Source organism: Halichoerus grypus, chromosome 13, assembly GCF_964656455.1.
Source record: "Halichoerus grypus chromosome 13, mHalGry1.hap1.1, whole genome shotgun sequence".
In the NCBI taxonomy this organism is placed as follows: domain Eukaryota; kingdom Metazoa; phylum Chordata; class Mammalia; order Carnivora; family Phocidae; genus Halichoerus; species Halichoerus grypus.
In genome coordinates, this window is record NC_135724.1 from 82610714 (window position 1) to 82630916 (window position 20203).

The 20203-nt window shown below is 49.3% G+C and overlaps 1 pseudogene; it reads left to right on the forward strand.

Annotated features, from left to right (window-relative positions):
* Positions 1-10735: 10735 nt before the first annotated feature.
* Positions 10736-11374, forward strand: LOC118550654 (large ribosomal subunit protein uL11 pseudogene; annotated as a pseudogene).
* Positions 11375-20203: the final 8829 nt, after the last annotated feature.

Sequence of the window (20203 nt, forward strand, 5' to 3'; positions counted from 1 at the left end):
ACCTATTACATCACTCACATCTCAATAGAATAAATAAATAAAATACACTTATTTATCAGCACTATTCACAATAGCCAAAACATAGAAACAGCTCAAATGCCCATCGAACAGATGACTGGAGAAACAAAATGTGGACTATCCATACAATGGACTATTACTCATCCATAAAAAGCAACAAAGTACTGATACGCGCTCCAACATGGATGAACCTAGGAACTACCATGCTGAGTGAAAGGAACCAATCTCAAAAGGCCACACACTGTATAATTCCATTTATGGGAAATGTCCAGAAGAGGCAGAGCCGTAGAGACAGAGAGTAGATTAGTGCTTGTCAGGGACTGGGGGAGCTGGGAATGGGGACCACCTGCTTCGTGGGTGTGGGGTTTTATTTTGGGGGGGAATGAAAGTGTTTGGGGACCAGACGGGGGTAGTGGCTTTTACAACACTGCAAAGGTACTAAATGCCCCTGAATTGTTCACCTCGAAGTGGTTTCTTTTATGTTCTGTCATTTTCATGTGAATAATTAAAAAATTAAGTTTAGAGAAGGAAATTAGTTTACTTAAAAAAATTAATTTACTTAAAGAAGACTGTGAAGTACAACCTAGCACAGGGGGCGTGCAGATGTGGGGAGAATCATGCAGGCGGTACTTGGAAATGATGGCGCTGTATTATGCCATTAAGAACGGAAGGCATCTCCTTAAGGGCCGAGTCTGGCAGAGTCTGCATCTTGCCCTCCTTTGTTTTTTTTCCCCCTGCAGCCAGCTCAGTGCTTAAGAAATACTTGTTGAGTTCAGCTCAGCCCGGCTCAGCCCGGCTTAGTTAATTGAGTTAAGGCGAGCTGAGTAGTACTGAATGCACCAGCTGGCTGGCCTGGAGGAGATCCAAGTTGAAGATGTTACGAATCACACTAATTCAATAAGCTGCTGCAAGGTAGTCTAAGTAATGAGACCGTGCGCCTTTCCGTACCTGACTTACCCGTGTTCTGCTCGCACCTGATGCGCCGTACCCACTCCGTAATATCATAGTTCTCTTCCTCGAATCCCCTGGGTGTGTTTGCTGAAGACACCAGGCAGAGAGTGGGGGAGAAAAGGAAAAACACAGTGCTCCTCAGACTCGGCTGGAAGCACATGGGTGGTGGAAGGAAGGGCCCGAATGAAGGAAGCAGAGAACTTTCTGTCTGTCTGTCTCTGTTTGGGTGTGGTGACAACATACATCTTCCTTGTCCAAAGCAGTGATCACGCGACTAGTGGAGCAATATAACTAAGAGCTCATGCACTTGACTCTGATTGCCTGAGTTTGAAGCCAGCTGAGGATCTTCAAGAAACTAATTCATCTCTCTGTACCTCTGTCTCCTCACCTGTAAAATGAGGGTGATCGTAGTACCTACTGTCACAGGGTTACGGTAGGATTTAATGAAATGACACCTGGCAAGCACTTAGCACACAGTTCTGGGAACAACATACACGCTCCGAAAGGTTAGTTGTGATGATTAGCAGTGGCCAGCACTGCAGAAAGGTGTGTTTGAAATACACGGCCGGGCCGGTGCCCAGAGACCAGCTCTGCAGACACGAGAGCACAGAGCAGAACAGTTAGTTGTTTGTAAACATTCTAACCAGAAGCACATGGCTCACTCATGTAGGTTCTTCTGGAACGGTGATGTAAGCTCCCAGAATGAGGAGGGAGTAGCAGGAATCTGGCTGTTGTTCTCCCTTCTGGCAGGATCCTACCTACAAAGTGAGTCCCCAGCGGCTGCCCGCACCCAGAGACTAGAAAAAAGGCTGCAAAAAGCTTCCCTCTTTTTGCTCCGCTCTGGGAAACTGCTCTGTTAGTGTTAAGATCTGCATTCTTGGCTAATAAATCAGTCCTGTACGGCAGGGGTGCGTGTGGTGGTCTCCACTCCCGGATCTCTAACCCACCTGCAGGGCTGCATGCAGGTGGAAAGGGCAGGAGGTGGGCATCCAGAGGTGTGATTTCTCAGATTCACCGTGCACTGCGCTGCTGCATGGTCTTGGTCAAGTTCCTGCCTCTTTCTGAGCTATTGTTCCTCATTTATGAATCAGTGAGAGGGCAAGGGTTGCAGAAAAATCACTGATTTCAAGCCTTTAAAATATGAGGAGCTATTTCTTTAAATGAAAGCGTCCAAGGGAACTGAATGTACCAACAAATACAAGAATTGCTGCATGGTTGAAAGACAGGCCAAGGGAGGGGTCCTATAGGCACAGCCTCTGAGTTCTGTCACCCATCCTCCTTGCTCCCCTCTGCTGTCTTCCTGCATCCCCCAGCACATTCTGAAACCTGCCGACTAGAAGGAATTCGTGTGACAAGATTAGGCTAGGGCATTAGGGGGTCCCCGAGGTGGTCTCCAGCAGCATGGAGAAGGTAGAGGGCAGATCTGCATGCAGGTCTGCCTGCCCCTTACTACCAGTGTGACATGGGAATACAGGACATCAGGTCTTTCTGCCCACCCAGCATTCATTCCTCCTTCTGGTAAGAGCACCTCAGTATTCTTGGGGGACCCACTCACTCTTACTCCATGCTTGTGGTTTGGCTATGCTTCGGCAGTGAGCACGTGACTGGCGCCTGGGCAATCAGATTATTCTGTCCGCCTTGCCATAGTCATTGGTTTAGCAATGGGCAGCTGAACTGAACCTGTCAGACCGCCCCCCCCCCCCCCAGACATAACCCTGGGACTTTTACAGGAGCAACCAGGAGAAAGCTTGGATTTGACTCCAGGAAGATGTAAAACAGATAAAGAGAGCCAATCTAAAAATGAAACCACAGGGAAGAGCAGAGCCAAAGAGATGAAGAGAGGCAAATTCCTAAAGACTTAATTGAGGGCCTAGATCCAGCCGTGCCTGAAGCTAATACAGCTCTTGCTTCTCAGTTAAATAATCTAATATATTTTTGATCTGGCTGAAGTCCATTTAAGATAGGAGCTTATCACTTTGCAACTGAAACCTCCTGACCAATACACGCAGGCAAGTTATTTATCCCTGTAAGTTTCAGTGTTCTCATCTACTAAGTGTCTCTAAAAAGCTCTAAACCTCACCTTTAAGCCGATCTATAAACACATATATCACACAGCAGGACATGAGCAATAGTGGGCAGTCTTGAATATGTCTTAGTTCTAAGAAAAGCAAAACAAGTCCACTTTATTCTCTCAATGAGGGTGGGGGTGGGGGAGCAAAAGACAAATAAATGTCCATTACAAATAGGAATGGAGAAAACAGGGTAAGGCCACAAATTAACCAGAAAATGCCATGGGGAATGCATGAGGCCCTGCTTTTGGATTTTTCAGTTAGATGGGAGCGGTCAGCAGAGGGCTAAGATTCCCGAAGTTCTGGAAGCAGGGCTGAGCCTGAGGGAAACCCCCAGTCACATAAGCCCCCAGGCTCTTGAGGCTAAGGAAAATCTCAGGGAACCGTTGCGATGAATTTGTCTTAGCGCAGAAGGTTCAGAGGACTGAGCTCTGCTGCTGTGGGTGAGCTCCTGACAGTCCATTGCAGTTCACAGCCAACTTTGTGCACGTGGCCAGATATTCCCTGGACAGACAGACTGGCCCTTTGTGGCTCAGGAGAGCTGTTCCTGGGGAATGCCACCTCAGAACATTCCTTGTGGTCTGCTCAAGAACCCTTGAAATCAAAAGCCCCGAGCTCCCCTTGTCACAGCCGCGGCACATAAATACCACCGGGGGGGATTTCCCACGGAATTTTTTGCAGCCACTCAAATGTTTCATTTCCCATTGTTTGCCAGCCCCTCTTGGAGCCTCAACTGTCAAAGCAGCAGCAGACCCAGGCTGCTTTTCCCCCAGGATCCCCCCGTGCTTGCTTTTGCTTCCCCTCCATGTTGGGAAGCTGGCGTTGGTTGGATATTGTGGGCTCGGCTAGGGAATAAGGTCTGTTAGTCAACTAGTGAAGCAAGTCAGCAGAGGGAATACCCGGCCCTCCCCAGCCCACCCTGCTGGGAAGGCAGAGCTCTGTGCCATCCCCCAGGGTATTGTTATAATCAGGGCGACTAATAATCATATTTATAGAAAGAAATCCCTTCCACAAATCCAAAGCACTTGACCAAAATATATGACGCAGCTGTTAATTTTTCGCTTTTTAAATATGAGCCCGAAACATTTTTTCCCCCTTACTCAGCGTGTTTTAATGGAATTCTGAGTTGTAGTCCATACACCAGTGTGTAGAAAAGATCATCTTTATTGATTGACTGCAAAGCATCTGTTTTAGACAGGCTCCTTGCTAGGCATTCTGGGGACTCGAATACGAATGAGTTGTAGCCGCCTGTCCGTAAGGAGCCCATCATTGAGGGAGGCATAGAGACTTCAAGGCAACATGGGATGCGAGGATGATGGGGAGTTTGTTCAGGGGATTTTGGTCTGAGGAGTAGCCAGAAGGATGCGCATGTGCTCGGTCACCAGTTGGCACTGAATATATGTAGTAGGCATCACCTGGGCACCCAGACAAGGCCGGGCATGTGTGGAATAGCCTGATTCCGTGAGATCAGGAATGGTGAGGATGCCTGTAAACATCCCTTCACCAGGGCCCGCCCCCTTCACAACAGAGGTTGCCCCTGTGATGAATTCATTTAAGTAGCCATTCATTCATCCATCCATCCATCCATCCATCCATCCATCCATCCATTAAAGCCACAAATATGAACGGATTTCTTTAGGATGTGCCAAATCAGACTAGTCTGAGGACAGCCATTAAATGAATACATAAGATTATAAATAAAGAAATATACAATACAGGAACAATCGAATACACCTATGAGAATCTGCCTGCCCCCCATTACTGATCTCCTACTTTATGCCAAGTGCTGCGCGGGCTACAAATGTGGGTCAACACTTTGTGCAGCAAAACCCTGAAGACCAACCGGAACTCCAGATGGAAAGAGGTGACAAGGGCATGCTCCAGTTTGTATGGCACTGTCTACACCCATGGACACTCTGGATCCTGCCAGCAAGACGGGGGCAGGCAGTTTAGGGGCTACTCTCTTCACTTTGCAAGGCAGGAATGCAAGGCTCAGAGAGGTGAAGGGACAGAGCCTGCCTGAGGTCACACAGCCAGATAGACCGGGATTGCTGTGCCTACTTCACAATGATAGCAACAGAAGTAGAGTGAAATGGCCATTTTATTTTCCCCAAATCCCACTACGTGTCCTTGCAGAGGAAACAAAAGTGCAAAATTCCACCTGGAAGGGAAACTTGAGATCTCGAGACAGCGGAGTCTCAGAAAGTAGAGATTGGGAGATTTTAACGCAGGACATGAATTCCAAGGCATCTCTCTTCTAATGGGACCTCTCCTCCCTGCCTCCCAGGGGGCGGGTCTTAGGCTGGCCAGAGTGTGATGTGAAGTCACCAGGACTTAATTTATCCACACCTCTGATATCCCAGACATCACAGTACTCTTGTGAAGAGGGTATTAAGACTCCCATTTTCCAGATGAGGAGGTTGAATCCCAGACCACACTCAACTAGGCAGTAGCAGAAGCTGAATTCCAACTCTGGTCCATGCGATCTGAGCCCCGGAACCTGTGGAGCGTCCGCGGGGCGTCCGACACCCGGAGCTTCCTCCCCCAGGGGTCCTAGGAGTCCCCGCAGGAGGATGCAGGTGGAGCGGGCCTGGAGGCGCAGGGGCCCAGGGCAGGGGCTGAGGCTGCTGTGTTGCCCGCCCGCTTTTTAACATGGTGGCATCCCTGACAGACACCCTTGTCCTTTTCCTGTGCTGGCCATCGTAACGCAATAAATAAAGCCTTAGCGTAACGTGACCTGAGCCAGGCAGTAAATGATGGCACTGTCAGTTGTACGCGACTGTTGAAACAAACACAGACTGCAATCATCGCGCTGTACGGGGAGAAAGACATTTGGCAAATGAGATTCCATTTTCACATTGGTTTGTGCTGAGCATATAAATTTCCTGCGGGCCGGCCAGCGTTGGGGATGTGTAATTGATTGCCTGCATTATAATAAACAAGCCGTGACAGGTGATCATTCATCATATTCCGCTGAACGTTCCAGCACACCAGCAAACGGAGGAAGAGAGGGAACGCGCGAGCGAGGGGAGAGGAGAGGAGAGGAGAGGAGAGGAGGAGCCTGGGGGAGGGGTGGGGGTTGGAAAGACCGAGTCTTCCCGACAGACTGAAAGCCAGGGAAGGGGCGGGGGAGAGCATCCGCAGAGCGGGCTCGGGAAAGTGAAAGCAATTACTATAATTCTTTTGATTATCTAATTTGTTCTTTCTGGTCTTCGTTGTAGGACCCTGCCCCCACCCCACTCCAACATAGGAGGTCCCCCTCGGGGACTCGGGAAGACACAGAGAATGCTCCTCCCAAGATTGAGGGGAGGAAGGGGAAAGGCGAGGTGGGGGAGGGGCCGCGTCTAGTTGTAACGGAGTAGATACATTCGGGGAAAACCTCGGGAGGAGGGGGTGTGTGTGAGCGCGCGAGCGGGTGCCGGACTCAGCTTCGCTGCTGCGCTGTGATGCCTCCAATCAGAGGGCTAGGAACCAGCCTCCTTAAATAAAAAATTTTAAAGGGTGTTTGAAAAACACGCACGCACACACAAGCGAAAAGTTCCTTTTATTAGAGAGAAGGACAGAATCCAAGTTGGCATGGGATCTGTTTCCAGAAGCCTGTCCTATGGTGCTCCCTCTCCCCCGCCTCGTCCCCCACCCCAGCCTCTCTCTGTGCCCTTGGCCCGGGGTTGGGGGTCGAACAGGAGCTGTTGGGAAGCAACCCCCTCTCCAGGCGCGTCAACGTGGACAGACACGAGGCGGAAGCACATTGGCCTATGAAGGACAGAAAGACAAATGAAGAACTCTGGAGCCGGGCATGCATTAAATAAGTACTTACATTATTGCAAAGGCCCAGGCCCTCAACTAGGGGGTGAGTGAAGAGCGGGGACGAAGGGGGGTGGAATGGTCTCCCCAGTTCTCACCCAGTCTATTTCCAGCCTTCCCGTCCCCGCCCATCAAATGCCCTCTCATTCCCACCCGGGTACCAAAAGCTTCGCGCAGGTGGGAGCCTCCAACCCCCGGGAGCTGGGAGTTGAAGGGGGCCTGGACCGCGCTAACATCGGGGGCGGGGTCCGGATGGGGCTGGGCCGGGGGCGGGGCCTCTCTGAAGGGGGCGGGGCAAGTGCTGAAGAAGGAAGGTAACGTTTCAGGGGTCTTTGCTTCCTAGAGCCCTCTGCCTTTTTATCATAGCCTTAATAACTGTAATCTGTTACCTTTGAGGTTACTATAAAATCACCAATTTTGGAGAATCTCTTCAAGGGACCTGCCTCCTAAAACTGACCTCAGCCCCAGCAGCTTGGGCTGCTTCCCTGGGTGATCGGTGTTCTTTGAAAGATTAGCAGCTCATTTGGGTCTCCCAAGAATTCCAGGAGATACCTAGGGCAGGTGCTGTTGTCCCGATATGCTTATCCCTTCCCATCTCGGCATAGCAACCTCTAAATTAGGTAGGTCTTAGGGTCCTGATTTTACAGGGGAAAAGACTGAGGCACAAAGAAATGAAGTTACTTACTCCAGGCCCGGCAGCAAAAAGAATAAAGAATCCAATCCAAGGGTCTTCTTCCAGCATGCTTTCCAGCATCCCTATGAGGACGCATATTTTCTTCTTCCAAGCCTCATAAATAAGTGCACAAATATATATGAGGGGGCAGAGTTCAGTCTATTTGGGATGGTTGTGTGTCCAAGCCCTCACCAACCCTCTTTTTTATCTGCTATGTATCCCTCAGCTCTGCCCACTTTTCTCCACCAGCACTGTGCCCCTTGGTCCAAGCCATCTCTCTCCTGGACCACTGCTCCTAGCTCCTCACTGGACTCCCTCTTCACATTGTTGCCCACTCCCATCCCTTCCCCACCTGCAGCCAGGCTGGTCTGTGGGTTGTTGTCAGTGTGAAAACATTATTCAACCACTTCACCAGCTGGCTGGCCCTCCCTCCCTAGCTCCACATTATTATTATTATTATTATTATTAGATACATGTAATGGAAAATTTACCTTTTAACCATTTTGAAGTAACTCAGTGAGATTAAACAGATTCACACTGTTGTATAACCCTCATAACTATCTAATCCAGAACTTCTTGACCATCACCCCAGTTGAAACCCCTTACCCATTAGGGGTCACTCCCCATTCTGCCTCTCCCCACCCCCCACCCTGCACCTCCTCCACACCCCAAGCAGCCACCAGTCTGCTTTCTGTCTCTATGGATTTACTTATTCTGGACACTTCATATAAATAGGACCCTACAATATATGGTCTTTTATGACTTTGTCCTTCCCTTAGCATCATGTTCTCAATGTTCATCCATGTGGTAGTGTGTGTGTCAGAACTTCCTTCTTTTTTGTGGTCAAATAATATTCCGCTGTATATGGATCTATCATCTTCTGTGAATCCACTGATGAACATTAGGCTTGTTTCCAACTTTTGGCTGTTATGAATACTGCCTCTCTGAAATGTGTGTATGAGTTTTCGTTTGGACATCTGCTTTCAATTTCAGAGGGTATATAGTCAGGAACGGAATTGCTGGCTCCTATGGTAATTCCGTGTTTCATCTGTTGAATCAATGCCAGACTGTTTTCCATTTTCCACGCAACTGCACCATCTTACACGTCCACTAGCGGAGTGCGAGAGTTCCAGGTTTTCTAATTCCTTGCCAACACTTGCTATTTTCCTATTTTTTTTTTCTCCTTCCAGCCATCCCAGTGGGTGTGCCTAGCTCCATCTTTCAGGTCTCTCCCCCTCACTGTTATCCTCTAGCCTGTCATATCCTCAAAGGTGCCACTCTCTCTCTCTCTCTTAGGAGGGGCCTTGGTATATGCGGTGACTTCCCCCTTTACTCCTCTCCAAGGCTAGAGCAGACCTCCGTCTGAGGATGCATCTCACTCCCGTAGCCTTGCGCTCATTATCCCCCATTCAGTAATTTTACATTTCCTTCTATGTGTACCAATTAATGTCCATCTTTTCAACTTGACCACAACCTCCCTCCGACCCAGGCAGGGACAGCTCTGCTTTTGCCATCCAGGGCAACCCCAGCACTTAGCACCGTCCCCGGGAGATTCTAGGTTGCTCAATAAATATTTGGTGAATGGAAGGATGAAGAAGGAATGAGATCCGAGTTTGGGTCCTATGTCCTTGTGAATTTCTCTTTTCTTTTTTTCACTGTCCAGTGGAGTTAGCAGGCCTCAGTAAGTCAGGAACTGGAAAACCTCCCTTGTCCATAAGGCATCTGGACACTGATGGGGTTCTGGCTACAGAAATAGTACTCAACTAACATCTCCCTTCAGAGCCATTGTGATTCTGGCCCGGGATTCTGAGTCTTGCTTGGGAATGATGTCGGTCCTGCCCTCTAGTGCTGCTGAAGGTTTAGGAACTTGAAATGTATTTGCTTGGTGTAAACATGACCTCAGCATGACAAGGTGATCCCTGCTTTTGCCAAGCCATTAATTTTTACGTAATAGCAACGACCACAACAAACTGCATTTCCCCCCCACATTCTGAGTTGTGCTTAAGGTCAGATCTGTGGGATCGTGTGAAACAAAAAACCTTATAAACCAGAATATAGTGGTGAGTTCTCTGTGTTTACAGCTCCGCTCCTCTACACAGCTCCAAAGAGCTGAAAATTGAGGATTAAAAATTCATGCAGCTACTTTCTTTCCAAGAACTCCAAATGCTTCCGATGCTCTTTATCCTGTGAAGTCATTAGTGGTCGGACAACACCATGCCCATCTTGAAGACAGAGAAACAGAGGCCCAGAGACCTGAAGGGGCTTGCGAGGGTCCCCCTGATCAGGAGGCAGCAGGCTCAGGCAGAGACCCCCCTCCCACCCATTTTTCTAGTCCACATCCTCTCCATTAGCTTGATTAGGACAATTGATTTATTCATTCTTAGTGGTTGGGGGGGGGACCCAACATGCCATTTGTGTGATATAAATATCTCTGGAAAAAGCTAAAAAACATTGTGTCATACATATTTTCTTAATACCACAGTCAATCACATATGCCCAAGTGCATAGTTCCATCACCCGAGGAGGGGGTGGGGGGCAGTGGGGTGGAGGAGACTCAGGAGAGACTTAGCTCCGGAATCTTCAGTCCCAGCTAAAGATACCCTGCAGTTTTTTTTTTCTTTAGTATATTGCCTTTAGAAAACCAATCCTCGAGGTCTCAGAAGCTTGGTGTTGGGCCAGAACGTTAGTAGGCAGGAAAGCAAGGGTGCCAGGGTACCTGTTAAACTGGCCTATTTCCAAAGAAGAAGATGGGGATTGTCACTTTCTCACTCAGCGTGCTCCTTGGACTCACCAAAGGATTTGGATCTCAATGTGGTTCCTCTTCTTCCACCCCCACCCCCCATCATCAAAAGGCCTTTAATCCCAGTGATTCTATTGTTAGGAATTTAGCTCAAGGAAATAATTAAAGACATGTAAAATGGCTCGGTGACAGGATGGCCGTCACAACACGTAGACGATGGTGAAAGATCAGAAGCAACTCCCATAGTCAACCATAGGCAATCAATAAGTAAGGTCTGTGGTTCATCCCCTAAAACCCTGCTCAGATTTAAAAAGAAAAAAAAAAAAAAAAGACTGAAAAGAAGTAAGCCCAAGTGTTCACAAGCCTTTGTCTTTGGATGTGGAAATTATGGCTAATTTTTTCTTTCCTGTAATAAGTTCTTATTTTGGGGTGATCTATTCAAAATCAATTTAAATTTCATTGACTGTGCTTTTTTTTTGGCTTTCGGCTCGGGGCGGCAAAGGTGCAACTTTCTTCGGTCGTCCCGAATCCGGGTTCATCCGACACCAGCCACCTCTGCTGTGCCGCCTAAGTTCGACCCCAACGAGACCAAAGTCGTGTCCCTGAGGTGCGCCGGTGGCGAAGTCGGTGCCACGTCTGCCCTGGCCCCGAAGATGGGTCCACTGGGTCTGTCTCCAAAAAAGGTTGGTGATGACATCGCCAAGGCAACCGGTGATTGGAAGGGCCTAAGGATTACTGTGAAACTGACCATTCAGAACAGACAGGCCCAGATTGAAGTGGTACCTTCTGCCTCTGCCCTAATGATCAAAGCCCTCAAGGAACCACCAAGAGACAGAAAGAAGCAGAAAAACATTAAGCACAGTGGAAATACCACTTTTGATGAGATTGTCAATATTGCCCGACAGATGCGACACCGATCTTTAGCCAGAGAACTCTCTGGAACCATTAAAGAAATCCTGGGGACTGCCTAGTCTGTGGGCTGCAATGTTGACGGCCACCACCCTCATGACATCGTAGATGACATCAACAGGGTGCGGTGGAATGCCCAGCTAGTTGACTACAAAGGAAAATGTTTCAATAAAGGATCATTTGACAACCAAAAAAAATAAAAAATAAAAAAATAAATTTCATTGACTCTAATGGAGACTTTACGACATCACTACGATTTAGAAGTCAGAAATGGAACAGGAAGGGCATATAAGTAAAGGCCTGGAGACAGATCAGGGTCAAGGAGGAAAGCAGCCTGCCTGGACTGGGGGATTCCAAGTGCTGAGTGCTGAGAAATACAGTGGATTTGTGGGTAGTGGACAGACTGTTTATCTTTTGAAAGCCAAGGAGAGGAAAGCATATGCATATGACAGGCAATTGGGAGCCACTCTAGATTCTTGAACACAAAAAGACACTGGAAGTTCCAATCAGACGAAGAAGAGATGGTCCAAGAAGTGAATATGCTGGGAGTGAATCTGGTGGTCTCCTAATTCGGTTATGGAAGGGTCTGATTTCACTGGATCTGGGACTAAATGGTTTTGGAGAATCACAGAACTCTAGATACGAAAGAAGTCTTGAGCTTGGTTTCATTTTACAGACAGGACAACAACAGCCCAAAAAGTTAGACAGATTGTTCCCAGACCCCTACAGAAAGATGGTGGCCGAGTTGGGACCGGCAACCAGGGATCCTTATTCCTAGTGCCAGTCCCAGCCCACTTCGCTGCTGCCTGGGATCCCATTTCTGAGATGTTAACCGCATGAGCAACCTTCTAGGAAAACTGAAGATCTTGGCTTACTTTTTGGAGTCCCACCTAAAACGCTGTCTTTTCATTCATCTGTTCATCCAGCAGCTAGTAGAACACAGACAAGACCAGTGCTAGTGTGGGGGCCGAGAGGAGATGATGATGGCATCTAGTAGGTGCTCAATAAATTTGTGGAAGGGGATAAGGACAGGAGAGAAGGAGGGAAGAATAGTTCCTACCCTCAAATCACTCAAGATCTAATTCGGGGAACAGACACAACCTCGTATGGGGGTTGAAAGCCATGCTTGCACGCTCAGGCAAAATGTGTAACAGAACCAAACTCAAAAAAGTCGACTCCCAACTTCTTTTATACAAGTATTTAATTCAGCTGATATTTAGAGAGAGTTCCTGCAATGAGCCAGATCAGGAGATTAAAATTTCTGTTATTTCCCCCACGGGGGAAATGAACAGGGAACAGGAGGAGGGATCTGTGGAAGGAGAAAACCCAAGGAGCACCCAGAAAAGATTGATATTGTGAGTTTCTTTGGACAATCTTGACTTCTTTTTCAAACTCCAGCCACTTGGTTTGATGTTCCTTTTGCACTCTGGTTCTGGGGTCCACGGCTCTGGTCTGATAGGGGGAGGGCTAAGCATAAGCCACCACCAGACCCTCCCACCTGCCCCACCCTTCTCCATCGCCCGTATCCAGTTATTCAGGCTTCTCAGGCTATTTCAACCTCACGTTGCCAAGCGAACATAAATCAAGAGGCCACAGCTCCGGGGCTCTTTGAGAAACACGGAGGGACTCTGCAGAGCCTTTCCAAAGGGGCATATGGGGGAGGAAACGGAACAAGACATAAGGAGAAAGTTATATGTGGTTCCTTTAATCACCGGGTGGAAGGAGAGAGGAGAATGTTCAAACAGAGCCCCGAAAGGCTTGCCGAGAAGTCAGCTTTAAGCTGCTCTGTTCCAGCAACTGCTGTTGGCATCACTGGGGTTTGTCTTGGCCCAAACCTGTCCTGGGAAACAAGAGAAGCTCACGCTCTTGGAATTCACTCCCTTAACGATTCACTCAGCAACTCAGCTTTGGTGGACAAGAAAAAAAGAAAAGAAAACCCATCAAGCCGGTGGTTAAATGTGCACTGCCAAGTTCATCAGCTTGGGCTGGGCTGGGCGGTGGGGAGGAAGAGAGAAACTTTCCGTGGCTCCCACGGGGAGGTTCTCCCAGCTGTACACAGCCACATCCTGGAGTGGGATCCCAAGTGGGATGCAGAAGCAGCAATCTGGAGAGGTCTGATTCAAACGCCGTCTGCTGTACTTCACGGAAAGTCACGAGAGAAGCAATGAAGGGGCAAGGTGGTGCTCAGACAGCTCTTTTATTGAGTGCTTTCCACGCACAGGCACTGTACCCACACTTTCCATCCCTTATCTCATCGGGTCCTTTCAACGACCCCACCAGGGCACAATCTTCAGCCCCGTTGTGCAGCTGAGAGCTCTGAGTCCTGACCCGTTATGAATGAGCGGGGGCATCTGCACGTGAATCTGGTCTCCAGTGCCCCCCAGGGCCATGCTCGGGACCATTGTGCCCTCCTGCCTTTATTTCTGGCTTGATCAGTGTCAACACTGAACCCTCCCCAATAACATGGAAAACCCAGACAGTCCCGCACTCAATCGGAAAGAGATAGGACAGCGACCAAGGGAGGCGTCCTTCCCAGCTAAGTTACTGCGGCCCTCGCACCAGCGCTGGGTGCTTATGGACAGCGGCACCCGTGGGGGAAATGCTCCTGGTTCATAAGGGTCCTAAGTCTGGCATGGTCAGCTCCTTGTAGGTGCATAGCTAGAATTCAGGGGTCCATGCATCTAGCTGGGGGAAAAATACCATTTTTACCTTCAGTAACCTCTCATAGAAAGGCAGCATTTTCTTCCCTTGGGAACGCAGGTGACAAACCATGGTAGTGTCATCAGTTCCTGTGACTTCAGCCCTCACGCAAACGCAGAGCCTTCCCTATCACTAACAGTTGTTGCAAAATATCGTTTGTGCTCCTCAAAACTTAGAAACTGCAGAAACAGATAGACCAGTGGCGAGATCTTGTTACTCCGGACATAATAAAGCAGCTCATATATTACTACTTCACACAGTTGGCTTTTCATGTTTTGATACCTGTATTACAGTATAATTGGTTTCCTTTGCAATCCTATGTGCTTTATTTTATGCACTGAAAAGCAGGGTTTTGAAAAGGGATCCATAGGCTTCACCAGACTGCCCAAGGAGTCCTGGGAAGCTGAAGTGAGGCTCCCGCTCTTAAAAAGTGTGCAGCCTAACAGGGAAAGAGACAAATACACACATCAATATGTAAGATACAATCTTAAGTGTAAAAGAAAGAGTAAACTTTTTGAGGTCAAGGACTGCATTTTTTTTTACCCATATCCATAGCACCCAAAATAGTGCCTGATAATCTATAGTGATAGGTGATCAAGAAGTAGTGCCAAAGGGGCGCCTGGGTGGCTCAGTTGGTTAAGCGACTGCCTTCAGCTCAGGTCATGATCCCAGGGTCCTGGGATCGAGCCCCGCATCGGGTTCCCTGCTCGGCAGGAAGCTTGCTTCTCCCTTTCCCACTCCCCCTGCTTGTGTTCCCTCTCTTGCTGTCTCTCTCTCTGTCAAATAAATAAATAAAATCTTAAAAAAAAAAAAAAAAGGAAGTAGTGCCAAATGCATGAGCTCAACCATCTCGACCTACACCGCTAGCCACTTAGAAGCCGAGTGATCTCGGGCGAGTGACGATTGCCTTTCTGGGCCTCGATTTCCTCATCTGGAAAATGGGTTTAACAAAACCTTTTCCCAGACATTGTCGACACAATCAAATGAGATGGAAGGTGTGCGTGCACCTAGTGTAGTCCTGGGATACGTGCATGGCAAAGGTTGGTTCAGTTTGGCAGCAGCCCTGTGGCCCCCAAACCTCTCTTCACGGAAAGATCAACCCTGAGAAACCTACCTTGTAGGCTCCACCCCTGGTTAGAGGTGAGTCACCCTGGGAGAGTCTGCATCTGAAGAAATCAGAAGAGAGTCTGAGAAATCAGGGGAGGTGGGAATGTCTGCCCCTTTTGGTGTTTCTCTGAGTGCCCCAGTTGCCCCACATCACCTCCGTGGGGAAAACACTGCCTCGCCCTTCATTGTCCCCGGGCGGCAGGATAGAGTGGGTGGAGGAAGGACAGGGCGCTCAGGTCCCTCGGCTGCTTGCCTCCCCGACCCCCCGCCCCCTGCATGCCTGGGGGTATGATCCGTGATTGGAGGGTGCCTGCCTTATCTTGTGAGCGATTGCTTCACCATTCTCCAGCTCCCACATTTGCCTGGAAGACGCCTGTGTCTGTGAGGGCTGGTAAGAACCTGGAACAGCCTTTGAAGGTATCCAGCCAACTGAATTTAATTAAAGTGCAATTCCAGAAGCCAGCAGCATTTTCCTAAGAAAGCAATACAACTTCCAAAAGTCCCCTGCCACCCTTGTGTTGCCCATTGTTGCCTGTTCTTCAGGTTTTGTCACCAAACTGTCCATAGGGTGGTTTCCTTAGACGATGGATCCAATTGGCAAGACTTTTTTTTTTTTTTTTAAGCTAGCATCACTGTCTTAAGTTAGGAGCATCATGACCTGCCCCTTACACTGTATTTCTTCGTGCTTCCCAAAGCTGATGCGATAGGACCTTTATCTTTTTTCAACTTGGTTTCTCGGATGGCCCCAGAGGCCTCCATCAAGTCATGATCCCACAAGCTCAAGATTAGGGCAGCGTCACACTCCACTCTGGAGCCAAATGATGGTTGTATTACTGCAGTAAGTAGGGTAAAGTGGTGGCTAAGGAATACTCCTGCTTCCAAACATACTTTTCAGTTATTCATTCTTCAGTAATTAAGCCCTTATTATAGGCCAGGGGCTGAGGATATAAAGACAATATGGCTTCCACCTTCATAGAACTTTAGATGGTCAAAGGAGCCATAGATAATAAGTACATAAGCAAATAAAGACATGAAAACAGCTACAGATTGTTATAAGTTCTAAGAAGAAAGAAACAGATGGCTGGAGAATCATGAAGGGATATTCTTAGATAAAGTCAAAGAAGAGCTCTCTGAGAAAGTGACATTCAAGCTAAGACCTAAAGGATGAGACTGAGCCAGCCATGGGAAGAGCCAGGGCAAAAAGATTCCAAGGCAGGAGGAACAGTAAGTGCAAAGGCCCTGGGGTGGGAAAGCTTGGCAAGAGCTAGGACCTGACAGAAGATCAGGGTTGGTAGAGTGTAATGCATCAGGAAGCAAGTAGCAAGAGGTGAGGAGAGGGAGAAAGGCAAGACACAGGCCCTGCTGGAGCATGGAGACCATTGCAAAGAGTTTGGGTTTTACTCAAGGGGGCAAGGGAGGGAGCTGTAATTTACGTGGGAGGTGCTCCACATATGAATTTGTTGGATGAATAGGTGACTTAGAAATATTCTCCCATTTGGAAGCTTAGCCATCAAAGTCTTCAGCAATAACATCCCTGTCTAAATCCCCCCAGGACTCATTAGCTCTATCACTCGGTTGGCCCTTTTGCATATATGCCTATAAATGAGCTCTAAAGAAATGATTTCAGAAGACCCAGGCTTGGGTTGGCCAAGGCAGCCACATCACCCATCTCCAAAGGGAAACCACTCTCCTTGTGTTCTCTGTAAAGGACATTCTTTGAAGTATAACACAGAATTGGATGAGGTGGAGTCCCCTCGAGTTGTGCAGGAGGGGAGTCCTGGTCCCAGCTCTGACACTCATGAGCTGCAGGACCTGAAGCATGTTGCATGCTCTCTCTGGGTCTCTGGTTTGTGGTCTAAGGAAGTGGGCAATGCTGCACCTACCTTCCAGGGTTGTTGAGCCCTTTCAAACTAAGGAAGTGAAAGCACCGTATTTGAAGGTGGTAAAGAAGTGTCTCTGACCGGGGTTCTGGCGTGGGCTGCAGGGATCCGTGGACCCTGGAAATTGCATACAAAGTATGTATTGTGTGTGCATGTCTGCATACACAGGAAAGTGCATTGTTCAAAGGAGGGCATCCAAAAGTCTCTCCTGGGTTTCTCAGAGACCCGTGAACCACCAACGGTTAAAAACCATCCTCCGTGTGGTAGTTGGAACTGCTATTGGCCCTTGAAGTTGCTCCCTTGCTCTGAGAGCTGGTTAAACATCTGCTTAGTGGTGGTGTCTTATTTCCTCCCCTGAATCTGTAAGCCATTTGGTGGCTGTCTGCACTGACCCTTCCCTCCCCATCTTCCAGTCTTGCTGACCCCTGGCTTCCCACAGACACACCCAGCAGGGATCCAGCAGCCCTGGGCCAAGCCCTTCCCCACTGTGCACACCAGGAGGCCCCCAGGTTCCTGCTGCACCAATGGCCAGGACTGGGTGAAATGAGCTAAGTCAGGGTGTGCTATTCGTAGAGCCTGCAATTGCCTTCCTCCTCCCAGGTAACGAGATGCCTTAGCCCAGATATGCAGCTTCTGCAGGCTACCCCCAAGGACCCGGTAGCCAATGGTGGGGATTTCTGGCCCCATCTGAGGCCTGTGAGGAAGATGTTGCTTGCGGGAAGAGGAGGGGAGAGCTTTTAACTTCCGCCCACCTACCAAGGGTTGCCCCTCGGGTGGTTTATCTATGTCTGCGTGACACACACATCCCGCATAGCACCCAGTCACTCAACAAAAGCAATAAATAAATAATGGTCATTTCCAGCCCATACACCCGCCATGCCCTCCGGAGGTCTTAAGGCAGTGTACTCACGTCTCATCTAGCCCATTCCTAACTAGCTCCCCCAACCTCTTCCTGACTAGCCAGGAACGTAATGATACCTTGTGTCGATGTTGCCTGTTCCTTCTCAAGGTCTCCAAACACTTGGCTGTAATTATCCCCTCATCCTCATTTCTGAGTTAGATTTAAAAGGCGGGGGGTGGTTCTACCCACCCCTACTCCCCCTGGCACAAGGACTCTCGACCCCCACCCCCTTACCCATCCCTGAATTCGATCAGTCCTAAGACTCTTGAAATCTTTCTCATCTGGAGGCAAAGCAGGTCTTTCTAATGCTGCTAATGTCCCCAACAGCTGCTCAGTTCCTGGGTTTGGGGAAAATCCCCTTGCTTAGGAAGATTTCCACAGGGAGGAAGAGGTCTCTGGACCCTGCCCAGCCAGACCGTGAGAACTTGCTGCCACCCGGGGCCACAGTGAGTTCAAATGCAGCCCCTCCAACACCCCACCTTAAAAGAGAGTGCGTTAGGGATTCTGGGCGGGTTTGCATCTGCATGGCAGGCGTTGACTCATCGCCTTCCTTGGCTTCCAGAACAAAGCGCATCATGGTGAGTGGTTCCACAGTAGAAGAATGGCCCCGGGGAAAACCGAGAGGTTTGCTCCTGGCTCTAATTTGCTGAATAACCCAAGGAGAGAGTGAGTTGGGAGTTTCCAGGTCTCAGCTGCTTCGTCAATTAGATGGGTTTAACATTAGCCCCTCTAGGTGCCTCATTAGGAGGTCGGCAGCACAAAGCTAAATAACAGGTGTGAAAGTGCTTTGAAAAGCATCCATTTGAGACTCTGGGACAGAGGCAGCCTATTCTCTGAGGATCGCCTGCAGAATTTCAGAGCCAGAGGGTCACCTAGGCGTCATCGGCCCGTCATTTTTCAGAATGAGTGACTGTGGTAGGCTGAAAAATGCGCCGTCCCAACCAGGTAACTCCATGAAATCTATGGAACCTGTGAATGTGGTCTTATTTGGGAAGAGCGTCTTTGTCACGGTGATTAAGTTAAGGATCTTGAGATGAGGAGATCATCCTGTATCACCCAAGTAGGCCCTAAAAGAGACCCCACCTGTCTTTATCAATTAGCCAGGCAGAGGGCAGACACACGCAGAAGAGAAGCCCTGTGGCCACAGAGCAGATATCAGAGGGATGCAGCTACCAGAAGCTGGAAGAGTCAAGGGAGGATCCTCCCCTGGAAACTTTAGCGCGAGCATGGCCCTGCGAACACCTTGATTTCGGACGTGTGGGCCTCTTAAAACATTTTGTTGTTTTAAGCCACCCAAGCTGGTGGAAATTTGTTACAACCACCCCCAAAAGCTAATACATGAGGGGTGCAAACTCCCACCCCATATGGATGGTACAGCCAGGCATCCCGGCTCTGCGTCCAGTGTGTAGCATGTCACGTGCCGCCTCGTCTATTCGAGAGGTGAGGAAGGGGAGCCGTATGCTACCCGGAGAGCCATCTCCAAAGCTGGAACTCACAACATATCCCAGAGACCCGGCTGGCCGCCTAGCAGTGTCCTCTGCCAAAAGAGGACTAGGTCTTAGCTACGGAGTAGCTGTCTGGAGTTGCAGGACTGTTTCCTCCGGGCCACGAGAGGGTCCCCATGCTCTGGGCCTCCCAGTTTAGTGCAGCGCAGGCGCCCACGGTGCAAGCCGCTGATCCTCAGTGTGTTCCAGGGACAGTGGTTTGGTTCAGTTCCTGCCTGGAGCCTAGCAAGGAAGGCCGTCATCACTAGGGAGTCGACTCCAAAGGGCCCATGAGAATAATCTCATGTTCCAGGAACTCCAAAGACTGATTTCTGATCCAGAGCAGATTTTCTCAGAGCTGTCAGAAAGGAGCACCTTCTGACTTCTGGTCCCCCAGTGAGCCAGCTGCCGATGAGAGAATGTCCTGCTGACGTTCTGGCATCTTCTGGTCCCACTTCCCAGCGTTGCATAGAGGAAGCTCAGGGGGAGCAGCTACACTTGGACCTGGCATGATTGGGGAGCACAGCAGGCTTTGGGGAGGCGTCAGTCTTACCTTCTAGGAGTCTGAGCTGAGCGCTGACACCTCACATAGTCGGGCCTGCACCAGGGGCCTCCTTCTGCTGATGGGAGCACGGATTGGTGCTGGATTCTCTGCAGGCGTGTCTGCTCTGCGCCATCCTGGACACACACAGGAACATGAGGGGGTCTGTCTACCCCCCGGGGTTCTCAACTTAGGCACGGCTGGCACCTGGGGCCGGCCGATTCTTTTTTGTTGGGCGTCTATCCTGTGCCTTGTTGGCGTTCGGCAGCATCCTTGGCCGAGAGCACCCTCCACTCCGTGTGGCAAACCAGAGTGTCTCCAGACATTGCCCACAGGTGTCTGGAAGGGCAGAACCGCCCCCAGCTAGGCCCTGCTGGTCTATGCGCACCTGGTTTCCCTTCATCAGGTGACAGAAGCTCTCTCATG